Source organism: Micrasema longulum, unplaced genomic scaffold (assembly GCF_059751315.1).
Source record: "Micrasema longulum isolate JH-2025_06_02 unplaced genomic scaffold, ASM5975131v1 h1tg003014l, whole genome shotgun sequence".
Taxonomy (NCBI): Eukaryota; Metazoa; Arthropoda; class Insecta; order Trichoptera; family Brachycentridae; genus Micrasema; species Micrasema longulum.
The window spans coordinates 112,088-136,441 of record NW_028280123.1 but is presented as its reverse complement, the minus strand read 5'-3'; the positions used below and the strand labels follow the sequence as shown (position 1 = coordinate 136,441).

The following is a 24,354-nucleotide window of genomic DNA, read 5'->3' as shown; positions in this document are numbered from 1 at the left end:
AATATTAATTCTTTATATAGTTTAAACCATCGTCGCTTTATTTTAGTATAATTAAGTGAATGCATATTATTGGATGGAAGGTCCTACTATTTTTTATGTATGCATTTTTTTATAGTTTCTATTTATAATCATTTTACATATGTTTGCATTTGAAATAAATAAATTAAAATATTTCCATCTATTGCTGATGCTTTGTAAATGTAATAAAGCAATAGAAACTTAAAATCAGAAACAATATTTTGAGTTTGTCCAAATGTTTGTAGACAAGGACTGGATTCAACTCCCTGGGGAGCTGTTTATATTAACATATTACAACAGAGATGAAGAACATTTAAACATCAACAGATAAAAGAATTGAAGGAATATAGATGTTCAAATATGGGCAGAATGGTGAATGTTACACAGTGTGTAAAGTGGCCACTTAAACCAGCCATTGACAGGTCATAAACCCTGTAGATGCCTAGACCTTTTTTTAAATGTTCTTCATCTGTTGTAATATGTTAAAATCAGAAGTTTACCAAATAATCAAACCATGAGTTTGTGTCTATGTAAAAACATCAATATTGATTTGCCAATAAGCGATATGATATATGCTCTTCTTATAAAAAATAAAATAAACTGTGATAAATTGCGAGATTAGATAAATACACAGAAAATACAATTAAAACGATTTAACAAAAATAAACTTAGGTACCTGTAGTTTTCAGTTTCATGGTACGAGTTTTAAAATAAAATATTCCTAATACTTTTTTTATATTCTACTGATTTTAAAAAAAAAGATTTTTTTACTTAGGAAACATGCAGATAATTATAACAAACAATTAGATAATATCATCTACTATACTTAAGTAACAAAACTAAAGCCAACCAAATGTAAACTACCAAGTATTATTTATAGTATTTATGTATTACAACAGACATAAAAAGCATTTTAGGGAAGGGAATTTAGTTGTTGATCTTCGTGAAGTTAAATATTTGAAATCATTATTTTCCAGTGCCGAGACTTCTATATTATTATTTTTTTAATGTTTTCCATCTCTGTTGTAATATATATTAATATCAACAACTTCCCAGAGGGTTGAATTGAGTCCTTGTTTACAAAAATTTAGACACATTTAAATTTTTTTTTTTTTAGTAAATAGATGTTTGATTGAGTGCGTATTAGTGTGAGGATGGGTGCGTGTATGATAGGGCATGTGTGAGGTGAGTTTATGTGTTTGCTAGTCAATATGAATATGTCAAATAAATAAATATACAAGTACAGTAAAACTCTGTTTATTCGAACTCCAGTCATTCGGATTTGGATAACGATATCAGAAAATAAAAAGTTTTTAGTTTTAACTCAATTGCGCAATTAACTTTGCTCGACATTATTAAGTTTTTAATGTGATCCCAATTTGCTGTATCAATGACAATAAAATCTGGCACTCATTGATCCGGATAATTGGAGTATATTATATTTTACGCAATATCATGACGAATGGTAATTTGTTTTTTTTTAAACGACGAGTTGTTCTTCTGGCCATTGTCATGTCAGGACAATATTTGGACTAACTAGCAGCCATTATTAAAGCTAAATTATATGGCAATAATGGATAATTCGATTTAACGCGCGGCCCGATGCGCCATTAATACGAGTACGTCGTGTGACCAAAAATGGTTGACGTTTCCGTACTTTAATTTGAGACGAAATTACTCTGATTATTCTTAAACTGCAATATAATCTAACGTCGCGAATAGCACCAAGAGACATTCGGCAACCACGAATTGCGATACAAATAGACTATTTATTTATTTTGACAGAGCGAGGGATATTTCAACATTGTTATCGCCAAAGGAGAAATTCTCTAACGGCTTGTAGCGTATTGCAATATAAACGTGAAAATGTATGGTTATTCTAGTTATTTTTAACGACTGAATGTTGTGTCTATTTAGATATGCATTTTGTCGAAATCATAATAAGCGTTTCTGCAGTTTAGTTCGGTCCAAGTTTTTTATTCGTGGGTTTTGAATACTTCGAATGGACTGACTTATCGTGAATATTCTGCGAAAAAGCACTAAGTCAAAATTTTGCTGTTTTGACTTAATGATGAGGTTATACTGTTGAAAAAATACTCTACAATCTGCAATAACGCACTAAGTCCTATCTACACACTACAAGTCAAGATATTTTATGTAATAAGTCAATATAACATAAATCGGTTCAGGGAAAAAGCACCTCAGTACGGCGTCCCTTGTCCCAAGCCCTAAGTCATTACTAGTAAAACAAGAAATCAGCTTACGTCCTTCTACATCGGACAACAATTTCTCTGACTCCCTCCGACCAATATAGATTAAAAATGCAGTCAACACCTTCCTCAGCCTGGCAATTTCACCACATTTCCATGAATCTAGGATAAGGTTATATATCCTCGGGCCTATATAATATTGCTGCCTTTGGCCAATAAAATTATTAACTCCTCTCTGTAGAATCAGATACTTATTTGAGTGTCTAGTATTATGAACATGACAAACCATTGCGTATTTTTCCCTGTTGAGATGCGTGACCGCTACTGACCTCAATATATACTGTTGACGAATATCCAGCACTTGAAATTCTTTAAAGAGCGAATCACTCGGGTACCGGTATGGTTTTTTTAATATAACTCTTAACACTGATTTTTGCGCTATAGCTGCTGAAGCCATAGTCGTTTTAGTGCAGCTTCCCCAGCCAATAAGACCATACGTCAGTATTGAATTTACAAATCCTTAGTATATTTCTTAAAGGTATGAAAAAATGAATCAAACGTTTTATTTTATTAAAAATTTCTTCAGTTTGTAGGTTTCATCTCATGAATTTATTTATTTTTAAACCCAAATATTTTACACTAGTGACTTTTTCCAATATTGTATATTTCCAATTGATATTATTTATGCAATGATGTAACTTTAATTCATACCCGGAGTTTGGTTGTCCAACCGAAGATAGGCTGAAATAGATAAACTTTTTTTTTTTGCATTGAGAGTAAGAAATTGTCGTTCAACCAATTGTTTACAATAATCATATCTTTGTTAGCTTTGTCATGAACTTCTATCCAATTTGGGGTACTATATGTTAATACTGTATCATCAGCGAAAGATATTATTTGTCCAAGAGATTCACTCCTACAAAGTCCGTCAATATATACTAAGAACAGTAGCCGTCGCAATGTACTTCCTTGGGGAACACCATAGTCTAACTCAGCAGCATCACTTAGTTCATCGCCAATTTTTACTTTTTGTAATCTATTGGATATATAACTTCTAAACCAATCAAGGATCATTTCCTTAATGCCCATATTTTGTAATCTTTTAATTAGTATTTTATGAGAGATGGTATCAAATGCTTTTGCTAAATCTAGGAATACCGCTAAGCATTTCTTATCTATGTTGTAATTGTCTCGGTTAACTTAAGTATGGCGTATGGCTTTAAAAAAACTAAAACTAATCGCAGCTTATAATAGTAATAATAAAAACTTCTTTAGTATTAAAATTAACGTATAGTGTCTAATGTCATTTATGTAGAATAAGCTAAAACGTACATAAAATATGTTACTCATGAGAAGGCCAAAAAACAATGACGTACTTAAGTTGGTACTGTGCACTTATGTTTCAAAGCATTTTTCAATTGAAACCAATTCAGTTGATAAAGGATAAACACATAACACAATTCGCATACTAAATTAAGTTCAGAGGACATAATATTGTCGACTTTATGACAATGTCAAATGAAGGCGAGAGTTAATCCTAAAATATTTTAATGATTACAGGAAACATATTATAATAAGCTAAGCGTACTCTTTTCATTATTTTGTATTGTTGATATAAATATTCATTTTGTATTATTTATCGTTTTTTTTAAATAATGTATTTGAACAAATATTTAAGTCAATCAATACATTTTCTAAAAATCATTCGGTTAACCAAAAAACTGACGATAAAATATATTTGTTTAAACTAAATATTCAACTAAAAAATGTATGGGTAGGCAGTTTTATAAATTTAGGTAAATCAGTGAAATTAAATAACTTATACAAATATTTGTATATTTGTCTACAGTAATATCCCCAATAAAAATAATTACGTTAAAATACACTACATATTTAAAATATAATGGGATACCCAAGTGAATAAGCGCCAACATCGTGCCAAAACAATAGAAACTTGCCAAAAAATGTAAAATTAAAACTATCAAGTTTATTAAGTGCAACAAATGTAATAAAAATAAAGTATTTCTGATGGGAATATGTTGTATTTGTTGATTTTTTAGGGCAATGCCCTAAATATCAATTATAATCAAAGAAATACGGAAATCTCGCCTCGGTGACCGACCGAAGCAGTATATTAAATCATTGAAAATTATCTGCACGATATAAACATTATCCGCTGAATTTGATGAATAGCATGTCCAGTATAAAATTAAACTTCCAATACACAATAGTATGTTAATAGTGTAAAACTCCAATAGACGGATTAATGAGTGCCAGATCATATGGCTTTTAAAATAATACAGCGAATTGGAATCACATAAAAAACTTACTCAAAAATGTCCGGCAGAGTTATTTGCACAATTAAATTAACAATAAAAATCTTTTATATTTTTTATTTACAAATCATAAAACGCAAAGTGTTTTACAAGTAAAATACGTTGAATTACATTCCCAGGAGTTACAACAACTCAATTTGGGACATAAAAAATATAAACATCTAGAAAATAACATATAATGAGAACAACAAAGAAACAAAGCAAGTTTAGTACCTTTATAACTAAATATAGCACAACAATATATACGCCAAAAACCTTTTCTTACACAAGCAGAATAAATACAGGGTGTTCTTTAAACCCTGTCACATCCGAAACCACAATGATCAGTGTGGGCAAAAAGACATATTAGCATATTTAAAAAAATATTTGGAAGCAAGATTTTTTTTTCTAAATAAAATATTTAAAAAAAACAAATAGTTGCTTACTTCTGCAGGGGAGAAGTTAGGGGAGCGCGGCGCAGTATCAGACTCCCCCTTCCCCTTCCTCGTGTCTCCCCTGCAGAAGTAAACCATTTGCTTTTTTATATTTTATTTTTTAAAATTTTATTTGTTCTAAAAAAATAATTTAATGTGCCAATATGTCTTCTTGCTCAAACTGATCATCGTGGTTTCGGACGTGACAGGGTTTAATGAACACCTGTATATAAAATCTCCTTTATTTTTATTTCCCAATGATGATCCGGATATTTGACGATCCGGATGACTGGAGTTTGAATAAACGGAGTTCTATGGTCCTTTTTGTTTTTTTTTTCAAAGTAATATAACCGTTGTAATAATTTACTCAAATATTTCAATTTTGGTGGCCATTATACACTAAAATCAATTTTGGGTAATCTAATCCGTGAGACCACAACCCGATTCTATAAAATTTGAATTGAGCATTACATCACGTATAATCGCTTTTGTGTCAAAAGTATTAGTGTATAATATTTGTAGAAATTTATATGTTATTTGTATTATTGCAGAAAAAAAATTGAACTATACTTTTTTATTCTAAAATAACAATTGAGTTGCCTATAAGTAGCGTGCGTACATGATATTAATTTGTTATTTGTAACATCCATAATAATTACTATAATTATTTGTTTATTATTATTGTTGAATTTTACAAATATATTTGTGCAAGCGGAAATATCCATCATTAACATTTATTTTATTTAACAACGTAGAAAAATTATCTTACATTTTAATTTTAGACGACATAGACACCTAAATGACATAGCTTCAGTCGTCATAGTTGAAGATAAAAGTCTCCCGACCGACTATAAAGGTACATACCGATAACCCCACCATCAAGTTTTGATGTAAGTACATCGGTTTATACCGACGGGTCTAGAACCCCTCGATACGTTAATCTACGCATTAAAAGTCTCAAAAATTTTGTTCCACCGAGCATTTTTTCCTTTAATTGTGATTTATTAAAAATTTTAATCGTTTTGAGGTTGGCACTTTTTTTCTTAAAAGCCTATTAAATTACTACCCTAAAAAAAAAATTTACTTATTAAATTTTTTTTTTTTAATTTTCCGATTTCCAAAAGTCATGCAAAATTCATGTTCAAGCGAGCATTTTTTGCTTGAATTGGAATTTATTGGAGATTATTATCGCTTTGAAGTGAGCACTTTTTATTACTGAAGCCTATTTAAAATATAAATAAGAACTATTTTAAATGTTAATGACGTATGAAACGCGGACTAATTGTTTGCGGTCATTCCATTGGTTTGTTTCGATCATATGATGTCAATATGACAAGTAGGTAGAACATACCGAGGTAAGATACAGATAGTAAAGAAGTTAAGTATACCGTCTCGATATATATAGATGAAGTTAGCGTTCATAATCGAGGCGCAGGTGTCGCTATGCCTACATAACGATCTTTAATCTATCGACGTCGGAGAGAAGATCGACATTATCACGTGAATGATGATAATACCCATAATTCAATTGTGTTTGTAATTGTAAAGCCTGAACTGATACGGTAGGTTCTGCACTCATTTCTGCAATACTATAGAAAATACTTGATATCCTTGAGACTTGATTGAGAAGTACAACCATTATGTCATCGAGTGTCTGTGGATAAAAATATTATAAACCTATTATAGCTGGTTTAGTGCGGACTACGCTGCGCTGTGCTGCTTTGACTTTGGTTTAATTGTACGATGCTTACAAATAGTGAGATTTTCGGGTATTTTAAATTATTTTTATCGAGTTCCAAATTCGTAAATAGTTTGAAAATACATAGACCGAATTTTGTCATCAACATCTATTCTGAATAACGGTTTAGCATGAAACACATCTCCAATCGTTTTTATTTAGTCTTAAACAAGGCATTAAAAAAAAAATGTTAATAATTTTAAAAACGTGTGAAGGTATATTTTAGCGAACGTAATATTAATATAAAAGTTATATTTGAAGCACTAACTTTGTGGTTATTTAATCTAATAAAATACATAAATAATAACTTTGTTTTTAACCACTTTTTTTCTACTGACCGGTTTCAAAGCTCCACGAGATTCTTTATCAAGCTATAATTACCAATTAAATAATATCGTTTTTTTTATTTTAACAGTGATTACTTAATATAATATCAGAACATATGGAGCTTATCTTGAATCTTGGAAATCATAGAAATTATAAAAGCGATTCATAATAAGAAAAAAAATAACAAATAAACATATAAACAATATTTCCATTAGACCACTCCTGTCGAGTTTTAAAAATCATATCTATCTCACTTCATACTTCCCATTTTTACAAGAACAACATGACAAAGAGACTTGACGTATTATCGATGTGTTATGTTTTATTTAGTAATCACTGTTAAAATAAAATAGAACATAATTCGTTAGATAATTGTTCCTTGATAAAGAAGCTTGTGTAGCTTTAAAACCCATCAGTAGAAAAAAAAAGTAGTTAAAAAGAAAGTTATTTAATACATATTTTATAATTATATTAATAAATGCTATTAAATTGAACGTACAACGCACATTGACTAGATGTAGATGAAAAAACAAATAAAGCATTATAGTTTATTAGCTGTATAGAGCAAATCGTTTGAATAATCGACTGCTTATCTATCATAGTAAAATGGATAAATTAAAATGTTTCGTTTCATCTACATTTTATATAAGGACGATATAAAACAGAATTGGTTGCATTATAACTGGGACACACTTTTTTTCTGTGACGCGATTGTAAAGAGTGTTCGAGATCGATTTGGAACTACGTCGAAACTTTATATTTTATTAAGGTACAATAATGTGATTACCAAGACCGCACCTTTCATAGATAGGTTACGGAGAGAAATCTTCAATATCTATAAATGATAGATAATAATATCTCGAGCTGTTTTCTATCATATTAAAATGCGAAATGATCGTAACACACTGAGAAAGAAAGCTGCCATATAGTTGACCACATCACAAAACAATACCCCATATTCAGAATTGATTTGTTTAGATACAAATATCAAATTACACCCAATCACACGTACAGTTTAATTAGATACCCCGATATAATATACGAGTAATACAATATTTATACACTCGTAATTGAATAGAAAATTTCACGGTAAAGTAAGTGCAACCGAGGCGCGGAATTTAATTATAGTGAGACAAACGTAAGTGACAAAGCCATGCGGATTATTTGGGAGAAAGTCGACTGCTGACTGTTTACCGACAAGAATAGCCACCGGATTATACACAATCGTAAATTATTTTCACAAGTGAATGTTCCGTTGTGAATAGTAATTAGTCAATTATTTATTTAATTAATGTTGATGCAATTAAAATAAGAACGTAATTCTGAAGCAGAACTTTTACTTTCGTCCTTTCTTGTTATTGTAATGATTTATATATCACGTTTTGCATAACTATGCGGGTAGAGCCATAATAGGAGCTTAGTACCTCTGAGACCAGCTTAGCTAAAAACTCTCGTCTAGTTAACGCTTTTACGATAGTAAAAGAGACAAATAAATGAAAATTGCAATAATACTTAAAAACAAAGTAACTGTTAAATCGTTCATTGCCGAAGTGATACCTACGCAGTCGAGAATCCAAGATTATGTCATTCAGTTTTCACGAACTTGAATGGAGACCACTTCTAACTTTTTTGATAAACTTTATGTGTACCGAGCCCCAAACGAGTATCAAAATTATTCAGTCTTCATCCTATTCAGTCCAGAACAGTCACTACCTATACCAAAAAGTGCATAGAGAAAATAAAAATTTTAAAAGGGGGAAAGACTGCCATTTTCGCTTCATCCCCGTATAAGGAGGAATAGGAAGGCGCATCCGGGAAGAATGCTGTCAAGGACAAGCGTTTTAATCAAAATAATAAAGCAACCAAACGTAAGCAGCCATCAAAAATATCGAGACGTGAGTTTCTGTATTGTGGGGCGTTAGAACTTAGTCTAATGAAGGCTGGATAGCATCTCAAATGTGCCAGAGCTGGGCACCCTGTTCGTGGGCTGGAGTAGACGACAAAGACCAAGACTTCATACTTGTTTGTTCACGTTGCGAACCGCAATAAGCGGTACCCCATTTTACTCGCGGGCATACCCAATCTTGCCCCACTAGTGCGGCATCGTGGAATAATTATGACCTTTCTTAGATAATTAATTTTATTAACTTTTTGGATATTTTTTTACTTTTATGTAAAGCGTTTGTAATATAAAAGACCAAATTTTATGCTAATGAACATTTTATAAAGAATTTATAGAAACAAATGTGTTTTATTGACGTCTAACGTTAACGGCCCCATCATGGCCCTTTTCCCCTACATTAATAGTTCTTTAGATAAGATGTACAGTAACCTTAATTATTTATTAATTAAATTTATCTTACTTTTTCAATGTGGGGTTAAATTTTATTCAAAGTTTATTCGTTCTTCCACTTTTACAAGTTTAACCATTGCAATAATTACGAGATAATTCATAATTTGCCTTTTCACTGCCTTTAGTGACTAATTATTTTATTTATTTGTATAAACCAATGATTGATTTAATTACTAGTACCTACATATAAATTAGTAAACCTGCTATAAGCTTAGCGCGTTCACAGGCGCGACGTCATGCCGGGTCAAGTTGTCTCGCCCGTAGCCCGTGTCTTTCAATGTAGGCCTACGTTATGCGTAGGTAATAATTTACGGATGTTATATCAGAAATGATTACATAAAGAAGGCAGACTAAATATAATTATTAGAGTCATGGCTGTGACATTAGTGAGAGGAGTAGACGTGTCGCTGGTGCATTCTCACCGTCACTTTCTACCGGTCTACGGCGGGAGGGGGCCCGGGCCGGGCGCCGCTGCCGCTGCCGCGCCGCCTCCGCCGGCGAGCACTCTCGGGTGACCTACATCCTCCGCTGTTATCTACCGGTTCCAGATACAACTTCCACTGGCTTCAGATCGCCAACGCGCTAAATCTGCCTCAACTACATCCGTGTGATCTTATTCCCCTTCGTTGGATTCAGTTTAAATGCCTTCTGTTCAGTGGAAAGTTATCGTTCCCGACTTAACAAACTCTCATTCATAAAACGGAAAAACAAATTTATGTGCAATCAATTTGTAAACGCATTATTGCTTTACCAAAAAGATATTTCAGAATTCAAAGTTGGCAGGTCACCTAATCCACGTTAAGGGATTTTTCCAATGACTCTAATTTTAAAGAAATTCTTACATAGAAATATAAATAAAATACAATAAATAAATAATACTGGATAGCCATAAAAAAAACTAATGTAAAATGTGCTAGTATTTACTCGAACCTATATGAAAAATTTTCAACATTCAAATTCCCACTTGGAAACGTATTTACGTCATGAATAAAATTGTTTTCAATAAAAAAATGTATTTTAAAAAAAAAAAAAATATTCCTTCTTTCCAATTTTTGTATCCTTTTTTTTATATTAAAGAAAGTTTTACCTCACGTATCCCGCGCTGAGATAAACATTTTACATAATTTTGAAACATGCCTTTTACATATTAAACGTAATAAAATCACGTACAACTTACGAACAAAAATACTTTTTTTACCTATTTGGCCTGATCCACACATCATTATGCGCAACCCACCTTCATTATGCATTTATAAAGAAATAGGGGTTTGATAAGACTTCCATATTTAAAATTAATTTCTAAAATGTCTGACGCATAAGGGAATAAAAATATATGATGTGATCCCTAAAAGTATGAAGAATAAAAAATGATATTAAAGAATTTAAAAAGAAATGCAAGTGACAGTTTCTATATTTACTCGCTTGTGATAGTAAAAAAATAATGATAAGTAAAATTAAATTGAAAAAAAAGTATAAAGTTTTATTTCTTAAAACGCATTTCCATAAAAGCTTTAAAAACGTGTATCTCTTTTTAATGTGCCACAAAAAATAGTAAGTGGCTCAATCAATAAAGATTAAAATTTTAATGCATTTTCTCTTATTTAAATATTTACACAGTTAAGTGATTTCAAAATATGTACATATTCATATCGGGTGCATTCTTCTTCAAACGAACAGATCCAAAGCGTATATATTGGAAGTCAAACTTTGTGAAAATCTTGACATTTTAAAAGTAGTCGTCGCATTTCACTCCACTGAAATAATATTTTTAATTACTAGTCAAGTTCGCGAGACCTAAATTTTGTTAAGAATATTTACAAATACTTTTCTTATTTTTTAAACATAGACATGTGAGTGTACATAGGAAAGATTATGATTCTAATTATCAACTGTACAGGTATAGTATCCGGAGAATATCGTTAACAATTTCCAGTAAATTTTTTTCGGTTGTAATAAATTAGAAAATAAATAAATATGAACTTATAATAAACATAACTAGTGGAAAATACCGATTCTCAAGACAATGGTAAAATGTTAAGTTTAATAAAACATTTCTCAAAGTACATTTTAAGATTGACATTTATTGCAACAGAGCTGGAAATCATTTTTTAGAAGGGAATATGGAAGTCCACGCATTTACACCTTACCATAACTTTTGTTGACTTTTGTAAAGTAAAAGAGCTGAAACCTTCATTGATGTGGGTGAGATTCATCTGACTGAATTATTTTACATCTGTAAATACTTGTACTTAATTTTTAATACTTATTTTTACACTACCTAGTAATTAAAAATATTTTTAAAATATAAAAAATTGTTGTATGACATGTTGCACTATTTTTTTACAAGTATAAACCACTTTTATTTTTAGTAAGTACATTAAAAAGTAGTTTATGAAAATTTATAAATAAATAATTGGATATTTCAACGAGGATATGTTTAAGTAGGTGTACTTAAAAAAACATGATTTGTGAAATCGTTAACTGTTTTTTAAAAAAAAATCATGTTTCTATTTCAATGAATTGTTTGTTTTTAAATTGACTTACAATATTAGATAGATACTTTGTTCTTATGTAAAATGATGTTAAACTGTTATTTAAGACATAATTTATAGCTTAGATAGGTAAGGTATGTATATATATATATATATATATATATATATATATATATATATATATTTTTTTTTTTTCTATTTTTTTATTTTATTTTTTTTTATTTATTTTTTTTTTTTTTTTTTTTTTAAATTATTTATAAAAGAAAAGACAATTATTACACGCACAATATCTGATAAATTAAAAAACAATATTAAAATTTCAATGAAAATGCAGATCCGGATGCAAAACTTATGTAATTAATAAAGGTATCGCAATTGGTAACTCGAAATCAAATTCGATTGTTTTAAAATGTTGAAAACTCCCCCTGTAACTTGTCGTGGCCGTGGTTATGGAACTGGTTTTTAAACTTATGTTTAAATAACAAATAATACTTATTTGGTCCTTTTTATTAGTTTAAGCAAATTTTGAGTAATATGTTTTAAATTGAATTAATTTTATTGTATTAAATCATTTCTTTATCAACGTTGTTTCGAACATGTTTGTATTGTTGTTTCTCTCAACCTTTTCTGTACCTACACATTATCTGAAATTTCTTCCCACTCACTCTGTAGCAACTGAACTTGTAGAGGCAGGGAAGGAGTGGTTGTTCGGTTTGACAAAGGTGGTATCAAACTTTCTTAGAAAGTCCTCAGTTATACGCTATACAGGTTTATCTTGACAGGCGCGCGCTAACATGATGCGAGAATAGGAATGTTTTTAGTTCTCGGGTACCTTCACAATATAATGTAGCCTAGTAATATTAATGGATCCATCGCACGTAAAACTAATTCATAGAATCAACAATATTTTGAGTTTGTCCAGATTTTTGTAGACAAGGACTGGATTCAACTCCCTGGGGAGCTGTTTATATTAACATTTTACAACAGAGATAAAGAACATTTAAGAGAAGATAATATAGAAGTCTAGGCATCTACAGGGCTTATGACCTGTCAATGGTTGGTTTAAGTGGCCACTTTACACACTGTAACATTCACCATTCTGCCCATATTTAAACATCTATATTCCTTCAATTCTTTCATATGATGATGTTTGTGAAGTTAAAGTGCTGAAACCTTTATTTATGCGGGTGAGATTCATCTAATTAATTAATTCTATCTACATACTAGGCAACGCCTGAAAATGTTATTTTTTTCAATTTCTATACTTCTTCGTGGACCAGGTGGATTTATCAACAATGTTTTGAGTTTGTTCAAATTTTTGTAGACAAGGACTAAAGTGTAAAGTAAGTGGCGTGTATGAGTAGGTGTAGGAGTAAAGTGGACACTTAAATCAGACATTGACAGGTCATAAGCCCTGTAGATTCCCCGACTTCTATATTACCTTCTCTTAAATGTTCTTCATTTCTGTTGTAATACGTTAATTCATTTAATGAAATTAATAAAAAATCAGGGTGATTTTAAAGGATGAAAAATATCAAAGGAAATAATTGACTTTTCAAATATAACTACCTATACACCTATAAATTTAAAAAAAGACAACAGCGAATTATTGCAATAATGAGGATTCTCGAGTTTTTATTTTTATATTTTATGTAAATTATGTACAGTTTTTATGGATTTTATTGGTTTTATTTGTTAAAAATAGTGGGGAGAGTTAATATTATTAATAATAATGACCCCCATTAATTTTTGACCGTAATCTCCGTATTATTTTTGTGAGTAATATGCAAATTACTACAAAAAATGTTGAATTATTATTATTATGCATTTTAATATTATGCTAAAATCCTACAGAAAGCGTATTAATTTTTAAGTCGTATTATTTTCTACTCATTCATTTTAAGTTTTGGTCCGGATCAACAAATATTGCGATATAGCTTTTGGCGGCTTCCTTTTTATATAAATTAGAATTGTAAATCGATACATCATATCATTTTATGACTCTAACTTCACACTTTATCAAAGTAAAGAATGGAAAAAGAAGACAGAGACCCATTCAGTGAATAAGTCGGCCGCGTGATTTTTATAAATTATATAATGGAGATGTATGGAGGCAGTAGGTCAACTGATGATATTTTTGTGAACAGTGCGTAGGCGACGTATGTACACACTTATGAACTCTTATTTTTAGTTTTTTGAGCTTTACACAAAAAAAACAGTTTTTTTTAAACTGCAATTCATATTTTTAAACTTTATGTTATGTATTAACTTATCGTTTTAATCTATTTGTTAATGATGTTACCAATGCGTTCTCTACCACAAACTTTTGGCTTTTTACTGACGATAATTAGATTCTTAAAGTAATTAAAAAAGTTAGTGATTGTCTTCCTCTACAAGATGATATTGATTATTTTCGTGTTTGGTGAAAAAAAATTACCTTGAATTAAATATAAACAAATGCAAAATAATTTCTTACCGTAGATCTAAAAAGAATATTACTTTTGATATAATGACTGAATGATGAATTTGGTCATTAAGTTTATAAAACTTAATGACCAAATTCTTTCCGTTGTAACTTCAGTAAGATAATAATCTTGGGGTGATTCTAGATAACAAACTAAATTTTCATGAACACATTGAACATACCATTAACAAGTCTCTTAAATTCTTTGGATTTATTAACACTGAGTACCGGCTAAATACACATAGAATTAACCCTGTGCCCGGCCCGTTTTCATGCTTTGAGGGTTTCTTAAAAGTGTCATAATTATGAAAATAAACTTCGTAGATTTATTTGAAATAATTGAAAAAATATTTTTTGAATGATTGTTTTGCCAACATTGGCCTTTATGGAGAGCCACATTGCGCAATGCAATGCACGCACATATACAGGGCCTAACTCGTTTTTTTGTGCTTTGTAACCCGGAGCCGTGTAAACGCGTGATTAATAATGAATTGATTACTTTATGAAGTAATATTAGGTCAGTTAGGATTCTTCTATCAGAAGATTTGCTGAAGACAACAATTGATTATAATTAAATAAAGTTTTTCTTTGCTATTACGATCGTTAACTCAACCAATAAATACAACATGAATACCTACATACCAAAAAAAATATCTACGCATACGATGGTATTTCTCCATGAACATTGGATGAGGCATTTTTGTTAAGATTAACATAACAATAATTTATAGTTCAAAATACTGAAATAGGTCGTACTCGAATGTTTCACTTACGACAATGGGTAACTAACGACAATGGCGGACGAGGCGTGTTATTATTTAACGATTTTTTGCATATTACTCACATAAATAATATGGTGATTACGGACAAAAAATAATGAGGGTTAATTATATTCAAAATTAGATAGCTAAAAAACATCCAAATTAGTAATGAAAAAACTCATTTTCATAGACTAATGTATGTTTGTGCCGTCTGTGAAATTATTGTCATATTTATGTGAGGTTAACATTACACAACTGGTAACAATGGTAGGTATAAGTATAGCAGTGGCGAACTGAGACTTTTTTTATAGGTAAGTTGTACTTTTTTTCATAATTAGTACCTGTATGTACATTGTACATACATACATATAAGATATAAGAAATAAAGTACGTACGCGGATTCTTTTTCTATGGTTTTGTGAGAAAACAACTTCATTTCTTCAACTCCAGCTTCACCTGCTGACAACAGAAGACGGAATACCTACGTATTTTATAAAAATAATTATTACCAATAATCCACCAATTAAACTTTAACACCAATTAATTGAAACGTTACTTTACATTTTTTTCTGAAAAACCTTTTTTTTTAAAGTACCACGGAATAAACTTTTTTAAAAATCGAAGAATAATGTTAGACCAGCTATTTTTATACGAATTGATAAATAATAAAAATTATTCCTCTAATCTACTTTAAGACTTCCATTCTGTGTGCCATTTAGAGCGACAAGACAAAATCTTCTGTTTTACACATAACGCGTCAACAAACTATTTGAAACAATCTACAATACCTAGAATATGTTACGAGTATATGCAAACCATATAACAATAGATTTACCGAGGCTGATATTTTTTATGACAATGTATGTAAATTTAGGTCAAAAATCTTAGAAATATTGAGAGAAGCAGATGTTTAACTTTATTATTATATACATATTTTCCCATTTCATCATATGTAATTTTTAACATAATTCAAATTATTGTATTGAGTATAAATATTTTTTTTGGTGTGTGCATGAGTGTCCTACACTAATATCTAATATACAAAGAAATTATCAATATTTGTGTACATACTGTTTGTTTATTCAATAAAATAGATTAATTAATTTAAAAAAACAATAACATTCATTATACATATTAGCAATAATATTGCAACAAAAATGTGACGAGACCGTCACCGTTCGCTTCGTTTCCTTATAAAAATGAATAATGCCAAAAATTAACACAGCGCCGAGTGGAGCGCCATTAAGACGGGCGGACGAAAGAAATGACGCCACATGTCAACAGAATACTTTCAAACGAAAATGGTCTTTAGGAAATAATGTTCGAAATGCTACTCTCCAAATAGAGAAGCCTCAAATAATATCTGTAATCTGCTAGTGAACTCAGGAAGGAAATAATACCTACTGGGTTTTAAGACGTTAAAATACATTTTACATTTTGTATGAAGAATAAGCTGCAGTAATCGTCTGGTTTCTTTCTCCAACAGGTTACGGACTGGGCGCTGGGTGCGCTTGTAGATGTTTATATTTATTTTTTGAGGAAGATATAAACGGTGACGTTATTTTATAAAAAAAATATGGATTAATTTATTTTCCCATAGTTAAAACTACTATAAAGTATTATTGGTAATCAAATATAATTGTAAGCTGCGCATAGTCAATTATATAGACCACTTGACCATGTAGTATAAGATTATCATGGTGAAATATCTTAAAATTGTCTTTTTTTAGACGATCATAATACCGAATTTTCTATATTTTGGCACTGGGGTATAATTGAATGTGTATATGATTGTTCATTGGTATTGGTATAAATGTGAATACATATATAAACTTAATAGTGATAAAATTATTAGGTAATCTTTTTATTAAATTATACTATAATAATTATTTTTATTATTATTATTTACTATCAAAATGATTCACAAAATTATTACAGAAATAAATTAAATTTAAGATACATGATCTGAACTTCGCTACACCATGTATCATTAAATAACTCATCTGTATTGTATTTTTTGACATGTATAAAGTTTTATTATGTATTTTGTATTTTTATGTGTTATAATGATCATAAATCTACTGAATAGAATAGAATAGAAGAGTTTCGACTTTACACGGAATTTTCTAAAAAGTCTGGACATAAAAAAAGTATATTTGTGAATTAAATAAAAAAATTAAAAAATATTTTCGTATAAATCTTGATGATTCTAATTGTCAACTTTTTTTTGGAATTTTGATGAAGATAGCTGCGGTAAACATCGGGGAAAATTTAAAGATGAAGCTAAGGTAAATGAGGAGATAAAAATACTTGAAGGCTTATTGAAACTATGTAGTTTTATATTTTATAAAGGTACCTTTGTTCAAATGTTGAAGAATTTAAGAAATAATATTGATATTGAGAATAGGTAGAATGCTGATGTTGAGAATTCGAGCATCGTAGGCGTACGCGCTAACAAATACACTGGACTTATCTCGACTCGATTTCCATTTTGATAATTTTTACCTCAGAGTAGCCACCGAGTCAAAATGAATCGTGGTGTTCTGGTTCTATTTTACATACGGAAGTGTATTCTCAATCCACCCGAACAGGGACTAGGTATGATATTTGAAATATTATGTAGGTGAATTTTTCTTCCATTTATTGTTTTCTGTATAAGGTAAATTACTAATTTTGCAATCTTACCTAAAAAAGCAAATGGTGTTTTATAAAGGTTCTAAAATAATTATTAAAGAATATATGTAAAACTTGCGAAAATTGTTGTTATGTGAAAGCTTAAACATAGGCGAAATGGTGAATGTTAAGCAGAAAGAAAAGTGATAACTTACACCTAATTTCTGATCTTAAGCACCTTAAACGTCTAGACTTTGATAGATCCTAAAAATGTCGTGTTAGTTTCATTTATAAGATTTCAAAATATTACATAGACCTATATTCATTAGATTGTCGGCCTCGTGGTGTAATGGTCAGCGCGTTTGCCTAACGCGCAAGAGCTCTCGGGTTTGATTTCCGACATGGTTGATACGAAATATTTATTTGAAAGGGTGTTTTCACACCATAATATTTCATAGTCCCTGGACTGGCACCCGAAGCGTAATACTGATAATCTTACCTTCATGCAACAAAAATGATCAAGATACGCTGCGATTGGTTACCAATGCAGTGCCCTATGCACCATTAGGTGCGGAAAGGGAATGATGATGATGATGAAAGTAATGCCTCGACATGGATTGTGCCCAGTGATGTAAAGAAGAAAATAAAGAATAATCTCCTATGTTTACAATATATATATATATAAAATACCTATCTGTGTATCTACGACTGTCTGAGTAACCCATTCAAGTAAAGGTTTTTAAAGTACCGTACACAAACATTTTATTGCATCTTCTCCTTATTAGGATATGGCGCACAAGACGATTGATAGTGTATAAACATAAGTACATAATATTATTACACATAGATACGCTATTAATAAATAAGGACACGCAATCAAAGGTCAGAATTCAGAATTGATCAATTTTACAATAATCACGGAAAAATTAGACCCCAAAAATGAAAAAGATTCAAACGTTGATTTTGTCGATTTAGGCATAATCAGACGTGAAGTTGTCTTTTTCGCACAGTTTCGGGGAGGCATTTGCGAGAGAGTGATGGAAAAACAATGTTCAAATACCTGTTCAACAAAATTGTCCTTCAACGCATATCTTCTTAAGTGCCAGTAAATAAACATGCACCTGATAGTGCATAGGGAACTGAATTGGTACAACAAACGAAGAGTTTCTCGATCATGTTTTTAAATTTTGTGCAACAGGCCAATTTTTAAATAATAATTTTACGTCTATTTCGTCGATAACGAACCCAAGACCTTACGCATGGTAGAAAAACGTGCTAGCCACTACACCACGAGGCGGAATTTTAATTCATGAGTATTAAAATAATACTTGTATAAAATGCAACAAACCACGATACATATCTGTATACGAGAGGTAAACTACAGTATCTTCAAAAACACAACTTTTCAGGTGAGACAAATTAGTGATATTTCATACTTTAAACATCTTATTTTTTTCAAAGAAATGTTTTTTTTTCTCAAATATACTGATGCACATTATAAAAATACAAAACTTTGAAATCTTTTGTAGCACTGCGTGTTTTCTTACTGTCCTTAACAATTTGGTGTGGGGTTAGGTTCAATAAAAAATCTTTGTTTTTAAAGAAATTAGAAGTTAATGCTATTTAGCGTGTAATACACGGCAAAAAATTGATTTCAACATAGTAATAACTCAATTTCATCATATTTAAAGTTACCGTAGTTTACCTCTCGCATACAGATATTATTGCCTATATAACAGCGCGATGCTAAGAAAAAGTGCTAACAACTTAAAACCACGTTTTTTTCTGAAACCAAATTTTAATAGACAGTATTTTTTATACTTTATTCAGTTTCCGAAGTGAGCGTTTTTTGTTATTTAAACTGAATTATACGACCATTTATGAAAATTGCCGCTAAACAACAAATTCGGAAGTCAAATGGACGGTTTACTTCGGTAAACACTAGAAGTGAAAGCAGAAGTGTTGAATACTGTACAAATACATTTAGTTACAACAATCTCACTAAGTGCCTTGCAAACAATTTCAACAAAAAAAGAGTTCGTGCTTGTTTTATTTAATTAGGAAACACTTTTTGTTTTTTTTTGTGTAGATATTTGGACTGAATTCTTCATTTTCGACACTTTCATTTGAAATGTCGGGAAAGCCATGATTCAAATAAACGCGTACTCACATTAATTACATTTTGTTGTAGAGTAAATACAATGTCTCGAGTCAACAATATTTTAATGTCCCAAATACACCCTTTTCAATAGTACCTATTATCTCCATTTGTGCCTTAATTTATGTCATATGTTCGCCTTTCGAGCCACGCAGAAGGTTCCGAACTGTTTTTGAATTATTTTTTTATATTTTCTGGAGCACATTTTTTGTTACTGTTTATTTAAAAAAATAATTTTATTCCGAAAGAAGCGGCCTAAATTGCGTATTATTATTGATTGTATATATGTAATATTAATTATTGTAGGAGACTGCTGCGAGATATTGCATAGATTTATATACTATTAAGCTAGTTGTCCTGATGCCCTTTGAAATACATAAATGTATGTTTATTTAATATTAAATTTTTATTTTTGCCATTATTTAATTATATACGTGCTTCCACTTTACATTATGTTGTATCCCAACTCAACACAGGGTCCATGGCCTCATAGAGTTTGGAATACGTTATTATTATATTTTGCATGAATAAATAATTAAATAAATAAACAAAAAAAACTTCGGGTCCTGTCGGTACCGTAAAACACAGAATTTTATTTATTCATTCTTTAAAAATGCACTTATTACACATTAAGTAAACCTGTTTTTACTGGTTACAGATTTAGGTCATGGTAAATTTAATGACAAAGTATTTGTTTTCAATATTGTTGATCCCCTCCGTGCTGCTGCAGGCTTCCTGATCAATCTTAAGAACACATTCTGTAGTCTTGTCCCTTTCGCCCTCTCTATGATTACCGTATGGAGCTTCTCGCTACTATCTGTGGCCCTATCATAGGTCATGTCGGATGTACAGATCTGGTGGCTTCCAAAAATAATTTCAAGGCTTTTAAAAGTTTTGTAATCATTTCGGCGAATTGATTATGTCCGATCAGTTTAATCGCAGTCAGCGAAGAATTCACTACCCCCTTTTCTCAATCCAATGCAGTGCTTATAATGTACTTCTGGATTACCTTCTTTCAGCGGAAAGATGAGAAGAAGAAGAGCTGGTTAAAGATATAATCATTCATAAAAAATATTATAGTATAAACTGCGGCAAGCAGTGAAATTCGCATATATATTTTGTTGATTGGATTATTTCTCATTTCCAATATTATTTAATGTAATATTCTTGTTATGTCAATGATTCGACATGTTTAAATGTAGTGTTAAATCTCATAGACTGTTCATTGGATTAAATTAAATTGAATATTATTGGCGATTTCATATTGTTCGATGTTGATTAATGGTTAGTCGTAAAGATTAAAAAAAAATACTTTTTTAATTAAAAGACTTGATATTTTAAAATGAAATAAACAAAGTGTTTTAATATGTGTACCAACTTACTTTTTATTGATTTGACTACCGACTGAAAACCTGATTTTTAGCTACTTTCTTCTAGGTAGTTTGTGTGATATCGAAATACGTTTTTGTTTTTTTTATTATTAGCATTAATGTGTCTATGTTTTTGCATACAATTAATCAAAATAAACTAGTTTTTATACAAATAAATATGCATTCACAAAATCTTAGTATAATAAATTTTGGGGTAAACATTAAAATTATAAACAAAATAAAATTAAGGAAATTATTTAATTATTATTGTTTATTATTAGTACGAGTACCTACTAAAATTTAATGTGTATTTGTACTCTACACAAATTTTATAATAAAATTCATCTGGCAGCAATCGTTTACAAACTTCGTTCGTAGAGTTTTTATAGGGACATACATATATATGTAGTAATTGAAAGACTGTTTATATTAATAGGTTTTTTTATTGTAACCTTTTTTATAATTTATTTGGGTTATAAATAAAACGAATGATTCATTCTAGATTTTAAATACAGTCATTTTTGACTTCAATAAATTTCCCTTTACTTATTAAATTTTTAAATAAAAAATTACATACACGCCCGCTATGTGAACTAAATTGAAAGTTAATCAATTTTTAGGCTTTAAAATGCGATACGGAAAATTATAAAATGCTGTTGAAAAATCGACAGATTAATCAATATATACATACATTTATGATGTTATCGAGTAAAACCTCCATCCATAGAATTAAGAATAGTCCAGAAACCGCATACGCACATCAAACAGAAGGCGACTAAACTTCTTATAAATTATTTGTTTTACGTTTTGACCCATTAGTTTCTTTGTAGACGTCGCTCAGTACGCAACTCCTGATTTGAATCCTTTTAAAGTGTAGAAATACTGCTAGGATCTTTAAAAAACAGTATGGTATCACATTTCAAGTGTAATTAGCAAACGAATATTCAAGTAGCAAATGCATTACTTAAAAATTGAATTATTTTTCCATCTGTCAGATTGTCGAAAAAACAAAATGGAAATTTCATTGGTGTTGCCAGGGTAGTAATTTTTTTTACCCTACTTTGCTCGTCTAATGAAAGAGCTAATGAAAATTAGACCTCGGATTAAACAACGCCGTGGGGGACATTTGAACAAAATTATCTTTAAAACATCAAATATTATTTAACATGATATTTAAATATCCGTTTTATGTTAAATAAAATTTGTTTTATATTTTAAGTTCAAAGTTTATTAATTCAATTACTCTTATTAAATGACCCTTTACTTATCTACTATATTGTGTCAATCAATGTTTCCGCGCGCACAATAAAGTTTTAGAGAAATTAACAGATTGCTTTTTTTTACCTTACATTTGTGTTATGATTTTTTTTCCCATCAAGCGACATTACCCGGCGACTTCGCGAATGGGCGCGGCGAAAGTGAGGCATAGTGGGGGAATTATTGGACACAGTACGATGTATTCAAATATGATTCTACGCTCCTTCTGGACTATTCTTAATTCTATGCATCCATCATAATATTTTGGTCGTTAATAAATTCTGAAACACGACTTCCGTACACGAAAAACATAAAAACAGATATGCTATTTTGTTTATCAATTTTAACAATAAAAAGCTATTGTTTACACTCAATCTGTTGGTAATTGGTATTAAACATATCATATTCATATCCATTTTTACATTGGGCGACAGATAAAAGATACAAGTATCAAAAGATACATTTTTCTGCATTTAACTGTTATATTGTTCAATTTCCAAGTTGTCTGCAACATTCATTTTCTTAAGGAAAATATAAAACTTTTAATTTTTATAACGCGTGAATTTTTTTCATGTATTTATAAATTTTAATATAATATTTTAAAAAAATACTACATTATCTTTTACAGAATATTTTAATTTTTCTTTCTTGTTTTACAAAAATACTATAACTGTCCATTATTTATTATAGGAGCAAAAATTCATTAATATTTTCTTGTATACCCACGAACAGGCCATGCCTTTGTTGGATTTTTGTTTACTATTTTTCTATTAATATGTATTTCATTGATATGTAATTATGCTTTATTTTTTAATACTCTGTTTTATTATTATGTTTATTGTAAGAAAACAAAAAAAAAAATTAAAAAATTACAAGTACATATCATTGCTATCTTATCATGAAACTACACGAAGATAAAAGACAAAGAAGAAAAAAGAAAATTTATTTTTTTACTTAAAATAATTGTACGTACAATATGCACGTGTACTACAAGGCACTGAATTACAAACCTAGTCAAATTTTATTTACGTAAATATTTTTTTTTTTTTTTAATAAAAAATAAAAAATATTTGCGTTTTTATGATTTACCCAAATATTTCATTTTGACGGCCATTTTCAACAAGTTGTGAATAACTCACTATTAGAACATGGGAATCAAGTTCGGGTAGAGTGAGATTCGAACCATGGACCTTTGGTCCGTGAGTCCGAAACACTAGCCACAGGAACACAACCCGATTTTTTCTTCGTTTTAGTTCAATTCAGTTTTAAAAACAAAAGCTTTTTTAATTTGTTTTTACTAAAACGAGATAAAAAATAATATTAATATTGCGTGTATTTTTATTAATATAAAAATATAATATGTATAATTGTATGTCCGTATAGTGTTATGTACGTAGGCACTAAACTATATTGAAAACATGCATAATTCATGATATGCATTCTCTTACAAAAAGAAATCTAAAGAACTTACGTGTTACAGATTTACTTCTGTCATATACGAAAAGTATTCACTCTGTCACTATCAAAACTTAAAAAGTTCCCAATTTTTCTCCCAACCAACGTAACTTTGTGTCATCGAAAGTATGTTTGCACAATTGAACTATCCGGTCAAAGGAAAACCAAAACATGCCACACGCAACGCGTAAATACTACGCCGAGTTTTTGTAACGGGAAACTAGACGCGTAGGCTGCTGCTCTGTTGGAGCCTACTCGTGCACTGACTACTCACTACTCACTACTGACTCGCCGTCAGTTTAAAACGTGATGTGAAAATATTCAAATAGTGCAGGAGAAATGCATTAGCAACGGCTGATACTACCATTGGCAGCGGCACTACCTCAAAA

The 24,354-nt window shown here is 30.2% G+C and overlaps 1 protein-coding gene across 2 annotated transcripts in view; it reads right to left on the bottom strand.

The window, feature by feature from the left end:
* Positions 1 to 24,354, bottom strand: part of LOC148271228 (uncharacterized) — a 78,330-nt gene extending 53,976 nt beyond the window's left edge. The window contains exon 1 of one of the 2 annotated variants that reach the window (XM_088241650.1): positions 23,982 to 24,354. The gene's annotated coding sequence lies outside the window, so the exon portion shown is untranslated. The remainder of the gene's footprint in view (positions 1 to 23,981) is intronic. The other variant, XM_088241651.1, reaches the window with a different exon arrangement.